General features: G+C 54.3%; 1 protein-coding gene across 2 annotated transcripts in view; it reads right to left on the bottom strand.

Annotated features, from left to right (window-relative positions):
* The window catches only part of CNTN2 (contactin 2), a 33,470-nt gene extending 26,730 nt beyond the window's left edge, over positions 1-6,740 (bottom strand). For both annotated transcript variants that reach the window (XM_012459357.2, XM_012459358.2), the window contains exon 1: positions 6,674-6,740. The gene's annotated coding sequence lies outside the window, so the exon portion shown is untranslated. The remainder of the gene's footprint in view (positions 1-6,673) is intronic.
* Positions 6,741-13,942: the final 7,202 nt, after the last annotated feature.

The following is a 13,942-nucleotide window of genomic DNA, read 5'->3' as shown; positions in this document are numbered from 1 at the left end:
TAGACAGGTGCTGGGACCTTCCAGGGTTCAGAATCTGATGAACAGGGGTTGGTAATATTGACTTCATCTCTAAACAGCTTTGTGAACTTGGACAAGTTAATGCCCCTTGTGAAGCCTCAGTTTTCCCGTCTGCAAAGTGGAGATTCAAAGTGCACTTTACAGAGTTCTTTGGAGGGTTCCGTGAGGTGCTGGAGTGCCCTACGGTGGTTTTCGAACTGCTGGGAAGACTTGGGGATCTTTGGACCTGTCTCAGGACCACCGTGGGAGGCTAGGGAGAGAGGATGGGGCTCCAGGCTCCTTCCGCACTCCAGCCAGAGCAGCTCCACTTGTATCTGCTTAACTACTAGACTTTCCTATGAAGTTCCCTTTAAACAAAGGGCTCTATGGCTCCAAAAAGTTGAAAAATCACCCTGCTGGCACTGGTGTGCTGCGTCCTGGTGCCTGGCACGGAGAAGGTGCTCAATCATTGTTTGCTCCCTGCTCTTTGCTGGCCTGCCAGTCCTGGGAGCTCACTGGGGGCAGGGTGCCGGCCAGGGGAGGAGCCTGGGCTCCAGGCACTTGTACTGAATGTGCCAGAGCAAGGCAGAGACAGATGACCAGGGGCTGGAGACTCCGGGATAGCCTCTGGGCAGATTCCTACCTGGAGTCCCCAGCTCCTACAGCAGTGCTGGTGAGAGCAGGGTGTGTGTGTGTGTGTCTGTGTCCCAGTGTGAGTGGATGTGATGCTTGTGGGTATCTGTCGTGTCTATATGTCCCTGTGTATATGTGTGATCTGATCTTTGTGTCTGCATGTATGCATGTGTCTGTGTCTGTGTATGAAGATGTCCGGTCTCTGTGTGTGTGTGTCTCTGTGTGTCTGTGTGCGTGTGTGTGTGTGTGTGTGTGTCGGGTGTGAGGACACGGTCTCTTGCCTTGTTTCCCTGCAACCCACCAGGAGGTCTGCATCTTAAATCCTCCCCTCCTCCTCCAGTGGTCAGAATTGTCTGTTGTCTCTATTACCATAAGTAATTACCATGGGCAATCAAGAATAATCCAGCCCAAGGACCCTGGGTACCCTCCAGGGACCTAGACGCACAGCCTTTGAGGAGATTGCGGGGGAGGGGCAGGGATCCAGGAGCACATGGGGTTGCCCTCGGGGAGCACCGGAGACCCATCAGCCTCATCAGATGTATATTAAGCTCCATTGTGTGCCACAGCCTTGGTTGAAAAAACTCTCTCTCTCTCTCTCTCTCTCAGAATCTGGGCTAAATGTTGGAGCTCCTTGCCTCCCTAAACGTGAGGCAGCTGGCGTCCAGTCCTGCCCACATTCACTTCCATCACAGTATTTACTGACCATGTGCCGGGCACTGTGCTAAGCACAGGGGAGACAGTAATAACGTGACCGCTGCTACGGAGCTCCCTGACCAACAGAGTGCAGCCTAAGATGCGCTCGTGAGTTCACGGATCAGTCACCTCCCCATACCATCTGCCCTATTATGTGCTCTAGAATGCCCAGGATGGAGGAGCCCTTTTTGTCAGGAGCAAGGCTGGAGTGGAGCTATGCCAGGCCCTGCAAGCCCTGAGCCAGCCAAGCCTCGCCCAGGCCAGCTGCCCTGGTGCAGGGGTGCAGGGACAGGCTGGCACAGGCGAGCACAGGCTGTCACCAGCAGGAGCTGGTCCTGCGAGGCACCAGCACATGGGGGAATGGACCATTGGGGGTTCAGGGGCACTGGGGGAGCTGGCTGAATTGTCGGGGCCCAGGAAACAAAGGGCCAGGGGGACAGCTGGGGGACAGCAGGCTGTGAGTGGGGCTCTGGCACACGGCAGGGTGTTCTGGGATAAGTCCCCTGCGCGGAGCTAGTCAGAAAATGAAAGGTCTACCCCTGCCCCAGAGTGCTGCCCATTGGGACGCCCAGCTCCTGACCCTGAATCTCTCCCCTCTTCTCCCCAGTAATGGCGATTGGAGAGCAATGAGAGATTTGGCAACTGCCGATGGATGGTGGTAGCAAAGGGGAGTTCGAAGCCCAGCTGTGAGCAGAGACTAAGTGATTTATTATTAGCCTACAAAGTACTCGAGGAGCCCCACAGGTCCCCGCTTGGCCTCTATCCTACAGCACAGCACACTGGTTAACAGGGCAGGCTATTGGGTCAACCTGCCTTGTGTTGTCTAGCTAATATAACCCTAATAAAACTAACTAGTATAATGCTGGTTATCACAGTCATTATTTAACCTCTCTGAGCCTCACTCTCCCATCTGCAAGATGGGGATAAGGGTAGGACCCGCCTCATCGGACTGCTGTGAGGTCAGCACCATCACAGGCCCACGGTGAGTGCTCAGGAGAGATCAGATCTTAGAACTGAGAAATCTCACAGCCCTCCTGTGTCCGCAGCCACTATGCCAGTCTATACAGTCATAACATCCAGGCTGCAGTCATGTATTTAAGAGACTGACAGACCCACAATCTCCTGGGCAGGTGCCTCCCTCCTCTTACACCCCACAGGTGCAATGGTAAGCACTAGCACACCACCCCAGACTAGGGCACAAGGACACAGCCCCCATGACAGAGTTATACCTGGTACAATGTGCTCGGGGGGTACGTGGCCGGGACAGACACTCCCAAGCAGGTACTCCTTCTCAACCGCCCTCACCTCCTGCCTGGCAGGATCTAAGATCAGCACCCTTTCCTTTGCCTAGGACAGGAATTGCCTCCCGGGACAGCACCATCGTCCTTTAGGAAGGTCTGGACCATCCCCATGCCTCCAGGGCTCTGTGGTGGCATGAGTGGGGGCTGGTAGGATCTCAGCGTGCCAGGCCAGGCAGCAGCTGGCAGGGGCGGGGTGAAGGATTGTGACTGAGGGGTCTCTGTGGTACCCTGAGCTAGAGACATCCTTAGGGCAGATATGGGGGCATAAGGACCTCCTCAGCCGCAGTGGGGACCAGGGGAGCTATGCAGCCCCTTCCCTCCTTGGCCCTCTCTGCGCTGCTCAGCTCTTTCTGCAGGCTCTTTGTGATTGCAGCTGCTTTCCAGAGGCCCAGCCCTGGTGCTGACATGCCCTCTGGGGAGAGCTGTGGCTCCCAGGCTCATGGGTTTGTCTGAGCTTCCAGCATTGGGCAGGGGGGAATCTGGCCCTTGATCTGAGCCTACAGTCTCTGCCCCTGCAGGAGAGACCCACTCCAACAGAGAGGCCCTTTAAAGAAAGGAGTGAACAGAAGGGGAGAGGCTTCCATCCTCCTGGGAAGCTCAGGATCAGGAGCCAGCCACCCCCAGACCTTAGGTTTTCCTACTTGCCTGCCCTGCTGTGTGTGGGGTGTGGGGCAGTGAGTGAGGGCTTTAGAAGAAGGATCCCTTGTTGAGATGCCAGGCATAAAAACAATGGTTTCAACTTGTTTCTGAAGAAGCAAATCAGGAAAAATTTCCTCACGCATTAGCAGAGCAATTTCTGCATGTCCTCCCAACTCTGCTGAGAGGAGGCTCCCCCAGTTCCTAGACAGCTTCCTCCAGGGTGGTTCACAGCTTAAACCTGGTGGGGGTGGGGTCCAACCTGGTCCTCCTCTCAAGCTAGTTTCATTTGGATTTGGGGTCCAGATCAACTTTACCTATTGGGCACACTGCAGAAAGGCTGCTGTCCGGTCAGGCGTGGGGTGGGAGAGCCCTTTGGGCCCTGGAGGTGGCAGGCACTGAGAAGATGTGAGCTTGGGCTGGAGGCAACCCGGCAGGTTTGACTAGATGGGGGTGTGTGAGGAGCTGGGGTTGACTTCCCCATCTAAGTAGGGAACCGAATGGTCCATTAGGTAAGAAGGACGCTGAGATGCGTTTGGGCCTGAGTGTGTCCTGGGATAGAAGGTGTTCAGGTTTTGCGTGAGACATCACACACCTTGCTTTTGTTTGCATCCTCTATGGTAAACAAAGAAACACGGGCTGATCTTCTAGCAAGGAATCATCAAACTGAAGAAAGGACTTCTTTACTCCAGGACGGTTACCATCGGGACACGGAGCCCACAGAAACTCCCATAAATGTTCCAGGTTATCAGCAGCTCCTGGGGTTGGTCTAGATTAGGGACTGTAGTCCTGAAGGATGAGGGGGTGGCTAGCATGCATGTAGGAATGAAAAGGACGTCTGTCTTCTTACGGATTCCTGAGTCACACCCACATTTTACATTTGAAAGAGGATTACTAGAAGTTAGAAGAAATTTCCAGGGTCAATCAGCCCAACCTTTGCCTCTAGGCAGGACTCTCTAACCTTGGACTAGACCCCAGTTCTCCACAGCATCCTTGGAGTCATCTGAAAGGAGATTGCCCCATCTCCCTATGGCTCATCCTTCTAGCCAGGAAGTATCTCCTGCAGTCTGACTTAAGCCCCTCTGGCTTCTTGGCATACTCTTTGCTCTGGTTCTTCCTCCCCTGAGTATCAACCACCTCTTCTCCAACCCCCTGGCTCTGCCCTAGGAATCCCTCCAAAAATACAAATACCACCCACACTCAGGCTTAGAGATTGTCTTTAAAATACGCTTTCTCATCAACGTTTGGCTTGAGGAGGTTTCTGAAGAGGGGACCATGTATTCTCCAAACCACCCCAAACGCATTGCTTCCCTGGTGGCTTCAGAGTCAGAAAGGATGCCTTGGGGTGCACCTGTCTATGTACGCGCTCCTAAGGAGTAAGTGTGGTCAGCCAGAGAGGAGACGCACAACCACCCATTGAGCACCGTTCCTCGGAGGCCCATCCCACATGTGTCTCTATTTGAACAACTGCTGGTAGAGAAGGTGCTGGAATGGAGTTGCATAAGGAGTGAAATCTGGCAGGGAAATGGTGTGGGGGAAGGCTGAGGGCTGAAGCCGGTGGAATACATGCGAACAGAGAAGGGAGTGCGAGGAACAAGGGAGTAGAGGAAGGGAGGAGAATGAGAGAGAGAGAGCCGGGTGCGAGAGCAGGCTCCTGGAGTCTGGGTCTTTCATCTCCACGAGCACTGTGCCTCTGCTTCCCTCACCACTCATGGTGTGGGCACAGTGGTCTCTGCGCCTGTGAGGCAGGTGGACCTTCGGTGACTTTGACATCATTGACTCGGAGACTCCTTCCCGTCTGTCTCACCTCCTGCCTCCCTCTTACTGGCTAAGGACTCCCATGGGATATTAGGAAGGACTTTGACCTTGTGGCAAAAGCCCTGTCAGTGGTTCTGCAGCTTGGCTAGGAAGGGGTTAACTGGTGGGCACCCTGGGGAGGGGCTTGGATGCTGCTGTCTTTAAGGAGAGAGCTCCCTTCTTCCAAGGCCAGGAGTGAGGGCACCTGTTGTGACCTCCAGGCTGACTCTCTGCCCCACCCCCGGGAGGTACGGTCACAGCAGCCGCTCCCACAGGTGGCCCACCTTTTGCTGCACTCGCTCGCCAGTGGCTCATCCGGCCCCTCTGAGTGGGACCACGAGGCAGAGTGACTCGGAGGCTAAGTGAACTGAAGGGTCTCTGGCCAGAGGGTTGGGAGAAGAGGCTGAAATTGTTGCCCAGACGAGACCAGAACATCACCTGTGCACTGGGTTACTTGGGCTGTTCCTCCTCCCTCCTCCTTCTGAGCAGAGGGAAAAGATGCTGAAACCCACCTTTCTCCAGGGCTGGGCCACGGCATGCACAACCCACTCCCTCCTGGTCTCACTGTGTCCCCCACCCCCCACCCCAGGACACAGGCTCAGCCCCCAGTGGTCTGGGGCTAAAGGGTCCCCGAGTAGCCCAGGATTCTCGCCTTCCACAGGCACTGCCTCCTCCACGTCCTGAGGCTTCCCAGACCTGAGAGCCCCCTTGGTGAAGGTGACAGGATTCAGCTCTGGACACTCACTGGCTCGGGCTGCCCCCACCTTTAGCCCATTATGTCAGCCCCATGGGGCTGGGCAGAAGGACTCTCTCCAGAACTCCCCAGCTCTGTCCATCCCCCTCTCATACCTCTCTGACCCCAGCCCCTTTCCTTACTGAAAACTTTGTGCAAATCCTTCCCTCCCACTAGTGAGGATGGAGGGGAGGGATCTAAGGAGAAGCTAAGGTTGGGAGGGGGAAGGGAAGAAAAGGAATTTCAGCCTGTGGCCCCAGCCTCTCACCCTTTGGGATGTGACTGGCCTCAGGACTCTCCTCCCTGCGTCCCAGTTCCTGGACAGGCCTTTGCCCAAACTTGTGCTCCACTCTGCCCTCTCTTTCCCACAGCCGCCCCCTCCGTCCAACTGAAGCAAGACTTTGCAAAGAGGTCACCCTGCAGAGGTAGACCCTGGCTGACCTCAAATCTGGGGACTCCGGCTCAGTTCTATGCAGGGATTCTGGGGCAGGCCAGGGCCCAGGGCCTGGCCGTGTGGACTGTTCCTGTCCTGGCCCAGGAGCCCGGGGCTGGCCCAGGAGAAGCTGCCCTCTCCGCAGGCAGCTGCCCCTGCCCGCTGGTCAACTCGAATTCCTGGACACACTCTTGGGGTCCCGCTTTTCAGGCAGGCTCGGCCTGAGAGAGCCATGCGGGATGCCGCCCACGGAGACAGGGCGGAGGGGAACCCCAGCAGCCACCCTGCGGCTGTGGGGAGAAGTCAGAATGGCCCCAGCTGCCCCATGTTCCCGTCTCTGCCCCCTCCCAAGTTACAAGGGGGATATTTACAGGAACTGAGCCGGGAGCCCTGGCCCATAACAGCGCGAAAGCCCCTGGGCTGGAGGAGACAAAAGCGGTTGGCACCTACCTGGGCGAGAGAAGGGTGTTGGCTGGAGCAGGTGGACGCTGCCCGAGTCGGTGAGCCGGGGCCGGCCGGGCCGCCAGCCCCTGGGCCGCCCTGCTCTGGGCCCTGCCGGCCTCAGCCGCTCGCTGTCCGGGTGCGGCGGCGGCCGCGGCGGCGGTGGCGGGTGAGGGCGCGTGTGTGTGAGCGCGCCCGGAGCCACTGCAGCATCTCTGCATCAAGATGTGCTCCTCCCTCTCCCAGGCTCTGCTCACTGGCTGGCTCCGGTCCTCAGCCAACGCTCGGGGGCCCTGGAGATGGCTTCCTTCTGCCCCCCTCCCACCCCCCTTCCGTCCCCACCCTCCTGGCTTTACCTCATTTGCTGTCATTTAAGGACCAGGGAGCGAGCCCAGCGCGCGTCTTCCATAATGCATGGGCGGCTCAGGACAGGCCGCGGGGGCGCTGTCTGGCCCGCCTGCCCTCCCGGCCTCGCCCAGCCCCACTTCTCGTCCCCATGCCCAGGGCTGAAGGGACAGGAGAGGGGCGAGGTGAGTCGGGGAAAAGAAAGTGGCTGTGACTCCTCAAACCCTGAAGACCCATGGAGCCAAAACTCCCTGTTTCCCTAGAAATCCCCTATTCGAGGAAGGGATCCAGATCAGAAATCCCAGCTTGCTGAGTGGGGCAAGTGGGAGGGAGGGGCTGTCTCTGTTGCCCGGCGCACCCCCGTTCCTCTTTACTGTTTCCCTTGTTCAAAAGTAGCTGGAGTTTTTGTCAAAATATCCAAATAGCAGAGGACATTTAAAAACACATAGTGAAAGTCCCTCAACCACTATCTTAATACATTTGGTACATTGCCCCCAGGTTTATTATTTTCACGTATACAATTACATGGGTTATTAGGGTTATTTCATGCAAACAGGATTACCCGAAACAGTAGGACTGGCAAAACGCTTTTGACTGTATAACTGATCTTGGACACTTTTGCACATCAGTATGTTTGGATCCAATCCCATTTTTAAGCAACCAGCAGTGTGATGTCATGAAAAGCTCCCTGGATTAGGGATCTGGATGTCTGAAGTGTACTCTGGGCTCTGCAACTGACTGGCTATGTGTACCTGGCTGGGTGCCCTGCCCTCTCTGAGCCCCACTGGTACCCGAAGGGATTAAAAATGGATACAGTCCTGCCAGCTCTGAAATTCTAAGTGCTCATCCCGGTCAGCGATACATTTCTCCTGCCCTGCTCCTGTCACACGGGGGAGTGCCCAGGAAGGCTGTGGCCCGGAGGCAGAGGGACCAGCCATCTGCAGTACCAGTCGGCTCTGTCAGGCTGTCGCTGTTGTCTCACCCCCCTCTGATCTGCCTGCTGTCCAGCTTGCACAGGCAAGACCGGTGAGCAGTCCAGATGCTGCAGCAGCTGTCGGGGCCAGGCCAGCCTCCCAGTTTTAAATGGCTATACCTGTCAAATGTGGATCACGGCTCTGTGTCTTCCTGAGTGGATCAGGTTCTGGGGACCTGGGCCAGAATGAGAGGGTCTGGAAAAGGCGAAAACGTTAGGGAGGTTCTGCTGCTCAGCCTCCAAGGCTGGAATGTCTGCCCAGGTCCCACATGCACTCCTCTCCCTTCCTTCTGCACCCCTCCAAAGGGCTTGCCCAACTTGGGAGACAGTCTTCTTTGTTCCTGTTGGGGAGGACTTTGATTTTGCTAATGATGTTTCTTAGATAACTTTGAATGCTGCTATGCAGACAGACACATCAACTCCTTGCCAGGATATCCTTCCCTTCCTGCCCCTGCCCACACTGTCCTTGTCTGTCTGTCTGTATGCATGTCTGAGGGCTGGCACCTTGCCTCTGAGCTCCTGAGGTGAACCTTTGACACCACTCAAGTCAGTCTGGGCTCCAAAGAGAGCAGACCTCCAAGCAGAAAATGGCAGAAACAGGTCCCTGCCAAGAAAAGGATGCTATGTCTGCTGCAGGGGGCTGACGGGCCAGGAAATTGGCTGGCCCAGGAACCAACGGTCTGGAAATGCTTACAAGGATTGCTTTAGTGGAGACAGCTCTCTCTGTGACTTGATTTTAGGAGAGCTGCTGCCCTGTGGTGGGAGCTGGGCCCGTGGGGAGGGTCATCAGCACAGGTGACTTGGGTCCCAAAGACTCCCAGATCTCAGCGTAACCAGCATGCTCCATGTGGACTCCGGCAGACACAATAAGTGAAAACAAGAGCATTTGCCAAGCCTAGACTTGGATGGGGAGACTGTTCCCAAAGTCTCATCTTCTCACTTGTCTGAAGCTCTCGGCTAAGTCTGGTATGAATGAGTTTGGGAGGATTAGGGATCAGCACTGCCAGTCTCTGAGATGCTCCTGTTCCCGAGGAGACAGTGGGGTGGGCATTTTGGGGGTGCAGGCTGAGTTTTGCTTGTGGGGCCCATTAGTTTGATAATAACAGAAATAATATCTGTTTTGAATGCCTCCCGTATGCCAGGAGCTGTGCTAAATGCTTTACCTGAATTACTTGCCCAAGAGGTCCATGTTATTACCCTCATTTTTCAGATGCTGCTCAGTAAGAATAAGGAACTTGCTCAAAGGAAACAGCAAACAAATGGAATCCTGGGCAACGTGGCAAAACCCCATCTCTACAAACACACAGACACAGACACACACACGCAGACACACACACACAGACACACACACACAGACACACACACACACACACACACACACAAATTAGCTGGTGGGACCTGTAGTCCCAGCTACCTGGGAGGCTGAGGTGGTAAGACCACCTGAGCCTGCAGTGAGCTGTGATTGTGCCATGGCACTCCAGCCTAGATGACGGAGTGGGGCCTGTGGTTGGCCTCCAGCATCCTGGCTTAACCACTGTGCTGTGGACTCAGATGTCTATTGTCTGTTATTTTGGGGTGGGCAAAATAGGGCACAGAACAATTTCCCCATCTTTGAATCTTCAGTGCAGTTGACCATAAGGGCCACGTCTCCTTTCTGTGGCTGATCAATATGGCTCCATGTCGTCCAGAGCTGGGGCCCCATATCTCAAAGTTGAGTCCCCACAGACTTTCAAACAGGGCAAGAAAGGGCCAGCTGAAGATAATCAGATGGCTAATCAAGTGGCTTATAAATTTGTCTGCAAACATGTGGTGCTCCCTTGGTGGTAGTGGGTAGGGGTCAGAAGGCGTTTCGAGGGCCACCCAACCCTGCCTAAACCATCTGCGTCTTCCTACTGTAGCTGCACGAGATTGATAGCGATGGAGTCCAGTGGGTCGCCAACCGATCAAGAAGGGACCTCTAGGCCCCGTCCCTGGGGACAAGTGGGGAGGAGATGAGACCCTGCCACGGCCCCAGGATGCTGCAGCTTTGCTGTCTCTTTCCTCACCAGTCCCCCGCCTCACCTCTCCTTTCCTGGCCTCGCCAGCCACCAGCATCTTTGCCTCTGCTTCCAGACCCCAGACACTTTTCCCAGGAGGCCACGTATTTACAGAGCAGCTCCTCTGCCTGGAATGTAGGGATCCAAGAGCCAGGGGATGCGGTCTTCAAAGTGCCAGTGACCTTTTTGGAAGCAGTGTGATAGTGGTAACAGGACTATCCATGCACAGCTCTGGGGAAGACTGATATGGCCGTGAGGCAAAGCTCTGCAGACAGACCCGTTTGACACCCAGTCCTGCTACTGAGGAGCTATGAGGCCATGGGTGAGCCACATACGTCTTCACCCAGAATATGGGGATTAAAACACATACCTCACTGAGTTGATGTGAGCATTGAATTACACGTGAAGTATCTAGCACAGCAGGTGCTCGATAAATGTCAGTATTTCCCTTTTGGGATTTAGCCTCCCCCATCTGTAAAACAAGGATATGAGGCAGAGCAGGAAGGGCTGCAAGTGGTTGGGGTGGCTGTGGATTCGTAGTCAAGAGAACTAGACTCTGTCCCAGCTCTGTCACTCCTACCTGGATGACACTGGGCAGGTAACAGAATGACCTTTAATTGCCCTGAGAATTCATTTCTTCAGTAAAATGGGAATAATCCTACTCCTATTTAGTATGGTAGTGAAGATATGTGAATTAAACATAACAGTTTTTCAAAGCACTTTGAATTGCCAGGTGACATATCAAATACTGATGGTCATTCCGTCAGCTGTGCAGTCTAGAAGGTAGGGATCATCTCATCAGTCCATATTCTCCCAGTCCCCCGCCTCCTGCTTAGCACAGGGCCTGGTGCATAGTGGAGACTCAATAAATACCGTTGACTGGGTGACCGAATGAAGGAGATTAGCTACAGTACCCATTCAGAGGATGGGGAGAGAGGGGGGTAGGATGTGGATGAAGGTTTCAGTGGGGGTGGGTGGGTGGGTGCATCTTGAATTGAGCCTGGATGAGCAGAGAGGAGGTAGGGAATGCGTTTCTGGCATGGGGGCACTTGGTGTGGCAGGAGCCAAGATGTGGGGCCTGGGAAGAGCCTGATTTGTGTAGTGCCTGGAGGAGCCACGTTGACCTAGCGGGGGTGCTGGAAGGAAGATCTCAATGCCCTGCCTGCATTTGCCTTCCTGATTTCACGTGAGGGTCCAGAGGGGTCTGTGGCCCGGAGGGGCCTAATTATTCTCTTTGCCATATGAACCCAGGGCTCTTGGAGCTCCTTTTTCGGGCTTATAATAGACGATGCTAATGTCATTATGAATATTTAATGGTAATGATGCTAATAATGCCCTGCATTTATGTGGTCTCTCTCCAAAGAGCTCAAAGAACCCTGAGTTCTTTTTTTACGAAACAATTTGGCTAGTGTGGAAGGTGGGAGGGTGGGAGGGCAGGGCAGTAGAGAGGGATTGAGTCACAGGGAAACCAAAGCCAGAAAGGTGAAATGATCAGGCCAAGGTCACAGGGCAGTGGGGGTAGGACTGGGTGTGTGGGTTCCCTGCCTGGAGCTCTGTTCCTGACTCCCCCAGGTCATCTGGGTCTAAGGAGGATGTTCCTGGTGGGATATCTTTTGGTCCTGGTAAGAGCCGTGCCATCCAGAGGGCACGAGAGAACAGTCTTGGGGGCAGCTGTGAGCCTGGAAGTGGGTTGGGCTGAAGAGCAGATAACCTCTGGGTCTGTCTGTCCTTTACTAAGCCTGCCCAGGTGGCTAATAGGTAGCCATGGAACATGGGAGGTGGAAGGGGCAGGCGGGGACACTGGAGTCCTTTACTAGATTCTGCAGGTCTCCCTGAGCCTTAGGCCAGACCCCTATTTTCCTGGATCTCTGTGTGTCTGATATACAACCTCTCGGAAACAGTTTCAATCAGCCCGTGTCAGTCAGTGTGGAATCTTAGGGCTGTTGTGTAGCGTTACACAGAGAACTCCTTCATGGAAGAACAGTGTCGGTGGTGGCCCCAGGAAGGAGACAGTGCAGAGTGGTGTGGAAGGCCTTGGAGTCAGACAGAGCTTGATTCCAGGGCCACCCATTGTATTGATAGGCTGTGTGACCATAGACTTCTAAGACTCAGTTTCATCGTCTGTAAGGTGGAGCTCTACTTCAAAGGGCTGTGTGGGTCAGCCAAGGTGAGGTAAACATGTTGGACAGTAGTGAAGGGGACAGCAGGCATTTCAAGCTTCTGGCATCAGGGGAGGGAGTGTCCAGTGTGGGTGATGCCAGCAGTTGTGTCCTGGCTGGATGTTGCCCAGATGTGACCTCAGCCTGTCTCTGCTGGCTGGGCTGCATTGGCTTCTGCCCATTTCTCAGTTGACTTCTTTAGTCTTTCCATTGATTCTGTGATCGACTTGATAGCCTTCTGGTGAATTCCATTTCTGTTTACAATGGCCAGAGTCTATTGATGCTGCCTGCAACTGAGAACCTAGACAGACTCAGGACTGAAAGCTTCTCGCGCAGTGTTTGGTATGAAAGACATGCTCAATAAACGATAACCAGAAATTGTTAGAAAATATTATGTTCATCTATCCCTCCACCTATACCTACATACGTCCATTTAACAAGCAAATGCCGAGTACCTCTTGTATCAGGCATTGCACCAAATGCTGGGGATACAGCGGAGAATAAGGCACAGTGAGTGCTCACGAGGAGGTCACAGTCTAATGGTGGGACTGACATGTAAAAATAATCAGAATCCAATCCTGTGAATGCTATAACCCAAGTTGGCACGAAGTATCACAGAGGGGTATCTGCTTTGGCCTAGTGAGGCTCAGGAACGAGAAAACATTTTGACAGTGTCTTGAAGGAAGACTCTGAGTTTACCATGTAGACCAGTTGTCTGTGGTACGAGCTGGAGGAGGCAGGGAAGAGACGGTGCCAGGAAGAAGCAACAGCCTGTGCAAAGGTGACGGCATGGCAGGTTTGGAAGGGAGTTGGTCAGCATGTCTGGAGTTGAGGGTGCAAGGAAGGGGTGAGGCTGGAGGAACAGGCTGGGGCCAGTCCACGATGAGCATTAAGCCCTTGGGAGCTTTATCAAGGGCAATGGGGGACTGTTGGAAGGATCTGAGCATGTAAGCAACACGTTCAAGGCTGAGACTTGTGCTTCGAGGAGTCTACTGTGGGGTGGCAGGGAGGGTGGAGTGCACAGAGCAGGGCTCATAGGGATCGTGTAGTCTGATCCTTCTTTGGTCCACCGTCTTCTCTTGCCTTCTCTGGACTTACTCCAGCCTGATTGACTCACTTGCTTTCTCTGGAAGGGGCTGGACGCTCTCATCTCACTCTCTGTGCTGTTCCTTGCTTGTAATAGCACTTTCCCCTCTTGTGTGTACCTGGTTAAACCCCCTGGCTCTCAAGATTCAGGCCAGCAGTCACTCCAGACCTGCTCTGGCCTCTCCCTGCAGGTGGTGGGTGACCCTCTGCAGTGCCCTTATCCCTTCATAGGCATCCTGCCTACTAATCTCTATGCGGATGGGGTGTCTCCATCACTGCATCTTATATCTTTGGACCCTGAGCATAGTGGCAAAGGCCCAATATGTATTTTTTTTGTTTTGTTTTTTGAGAGAGGGTCTGGCTCTGTTGCCCAGGCTGGAGTGCAGTGGCTCAATCTCAGCTCACTGCAACCTCTGTCTCCTGGGGTCAAGCCATCTTCCCACCTCAGCTTCCCAAGTAGCTGGGACTATAGGCAGGCACTGCCACACCTGGCCGATTATTTTTGTTTTTTGCAAAGAGAGGGTTTCACCATGTTGCCCAGGCTGGTCTTGAACTCCTGAGCTCAAGCGATCCACCCACCTCAGCTCCCCAAAGCGCTGGGACTATAGGCGTGAGCCACTGTACCCTGCCCACTAATATATATTTGTTAAATGAATTGACGATTGGGTCATTCCATTCC

The sequence above is a fragment of the Aotus nancymaae genome, unplaced genomic scaffold, assembly GCF_030222135.1.
Source record: "Aotus nancymaae isolate 86718 unplaced genomic scaffold, 86718_ANA_hifiasm-v0.15.2.pri h1tg000039l, whole genome shotgun sequence".
Classification (NCBI taxonomy): domain Eukaryota; kingdom Metazoa; phylum Chordata; class Mammalia; order Primates; family Aotidae; genus Aotus; species Aotus nancymaae.
This window is presented reverse-complemented; position numbering and strand designations above follow the sequence as displayed.